General features: G+C 40.6%; 1 protein-coding gene across 1 annotated transcript in view; it reads left to right on the top strand.

The window, feature by feature from the left end:
* UBE4B (ubiquitination factor E4B) overlaps positions 1–2,500 on the top strand; it is a 618,413-nt gene that overhangs the window by 108,131 nt on the left and 507,782 nt on the right. The window lies entirely within an intron of this gene.

Genomic DNA, 2,500 nt, shown 5'->3' with positions numbered 1-2,500 from the left:
TGTGTGTATGAAACAATATTGCAACTAGGATATCGTTGGTGCCACATTGTCAACCGGGATGTTATGTAGCTGCCACAGTGTTAACCACATATCAGGTTACATACAACATTTTTCCTTGGATGTGAACTTTAGTCCAGGGGTCGATAAATCGGTTTAAAATTCAGGAGCCAGTAAGAATATTTAGGAGCAAGACATGGAAATTTGTATATAGATATATGGAGAATGACCCAAAAAGTTAGGAGCCAGGGGTAAAAGTCTCGGCGGCAGTGGCTCCTGGGTTTGTCAAGCCCTGCTTTAGTCAACTCCTTGGATGCCAGAAAGGACTGCAGTGCATTGCTTCACCACTTGGAGATGTGTGAACTGTGACTTAGTATTATGATATTGTAGGCTGGGGGGAGGGGGGTATTTTTAGCCTTGACATCTCGGCCCTAAACATTGGCAGAGTGGTTTCTTTCATGTAATTAGCAAGAGTCCATGAGCTAGTGACGTATGGGATATACATTCCTACCAGGAGGGGCAAAGTTTCCCAAACCTCAAAATGCCTATAAATACACCCCTCACCACACCCACAATTCAGTTTTTACAAACTTTGCCTCCTATGGAGGTGGTGAAGTAAGTTTGTGCTAGATTCTACGTTGATATGCGCTCCGCAGCAAGTTGGAGCCCGGTTTTCCTCTCAGCGTGCAGTGAATGTCAGAGGGATGTGAGGAGAGTATTGCCTATTTGAATGCAGTGATCTCCTTCTACGGGGTCTATTTAATAGGTTCTCTGTTATCGGTCGTAGAGATTCATCTCTTACCTCCCTTTTCAGATCGACGATATACTCTTATTTATATACCATTACCTCTGCTGATTTTCGTTTCAGTACTGGTTTGGCTTTCTACAAACGTGTAGATGAGTGTCCTGGGGTAAGTAAATCTTATTTTCTGTGACACTCTAAGCTATGGTTGGGCACTTTATTTATAAAGTTCTAAATATATGTATTCAAACATTTATTTGCCTTGACTCAGAATGTTCAACATTCCTTATTTTCAGACAGTCAGTTTCATATTTGGGATAATGCGTTTGAATCAATCATTTTTTCTTACCTTAAAAATTTGACTTTTTTTCCCTGTGGGCTGTTAGGCTCGCGGGGGCTGAAAATGCTTAATTTTATTGCGTCATTCTTGGCGCGGACTTTTTTGGCGCAAAAAATCTTTTCTGTTTCCGGCGTCATACGTGTCGCCGGAAGTTGCGTCATTTTTTGACGTCCTTTTGCGCCAAAAATGTCGGCGTTCCGGATGTGGCGTCATTTTTGGCGCCAAAAAGCATTTAGGCGCCAAACAATGTGGGCGTATTATTTGGCGCCAAAAAATATGGGCGTCGCTTTTGTCTCCACATTATTTCAGTCTGATTTTTTCTTTGCTTCTGGTTACTAGAAGCTTGTTTATTGGCATTTTTTCCCATTCCTGAAACTGTCATTTAAGGAATTTGATCAATTTTGCTTTATATGTTGTTTTTTCTCTTACATATTGCAAGATGTCTCACGTTGCATTCTTCAGCATGCTAATAATTTTATCTGTGATGCCATTTTTGATATTATCAGAGTTGATGTCAGGTTTATGTCTCTAGCTATTTTAGCTAGAAGAGCTTTATGGCTTAAAACTTGGAATGCTGATATGGCTTCTAAATCAACTCTTCTTTCCATTTCTTTCCAGGGTAACAAATTATTTGGTTCTCAGTTGGATTCCATTATCTCAACTTTTACTGGTGGGAAGGGAACTTTTTTACCACAGGATAAAAAATCTAAGGGTAAAAACAGGGCTAATAATCGTTTTCGTTCCTTTCGTTTCAACAAAGAACAAAAGCCTGATCCTCAGGAGCAGTTTCAGTTTGGAAACCATCTCCAGTCTGGAATAAATCCAAGCCTTCTAGAAAGGCAAAGCCTGCTTCTAAGTCCACATGAAGGTGCGGCCCTCATTCCAGCTCAGCTGGTAGGGGGCAGGTTACGTTGTTTCAAAGAAATTTGGATCAATTCTGTTCACAATCTTTGGATTCAGAACATTGTTTCAGAAGGGTACAGAATTGGTTTCAAGATGAGACCTCCTGCAAAGAGATTTTTTCTTTCCCGTGTCCCAGTAAATCCAGTGAAAGCTCAAGCATTTCTGAATTGTGTTTCAGATCTAGAGTTGGCTGGAGTAATTATGCCAGTTCCAGTTCTGGAACAGGGGATGGGGTTTTATTCAAATCTCTTCATTGTACCAAAGAAGGAGAATTCCTTCAGACCAGTTCTGGATCTAAAAATATTGAATCGTTATGTAAGGATACCAACGTTCAAAATGGTAACTGTAAGGACTATCTTGCCTTTTGTTCAGCAAGGGCATTATATGTCCACAATAGATTTACAGGATGCTTATCTGCATATTCTGATTCATCCAGATCATTATCAGTTCCTGAGATTCTCTTTTCTGGACAAGCATTACCAGTTTGTGGCTCTGCCGTTTGGCCTAGCTACAGCTCC

This window comes from Bombina bombina, chromosome 8 (assembly GCF_027579735.1).
Source record: "Bombina bombina isolate aBomBom1 chromosome 8, aBomBom1.pri, whole genome shotgun sequence".
Lineage (NCBI taxonomy): Eukaryota > Metazoa > Chordata > Amphibia > Anura > Bombinatoridae > Bombina > Bombina bombina.
This window is presented reverse-complemented; position numbering and strand designations above follow the sequence as displayed.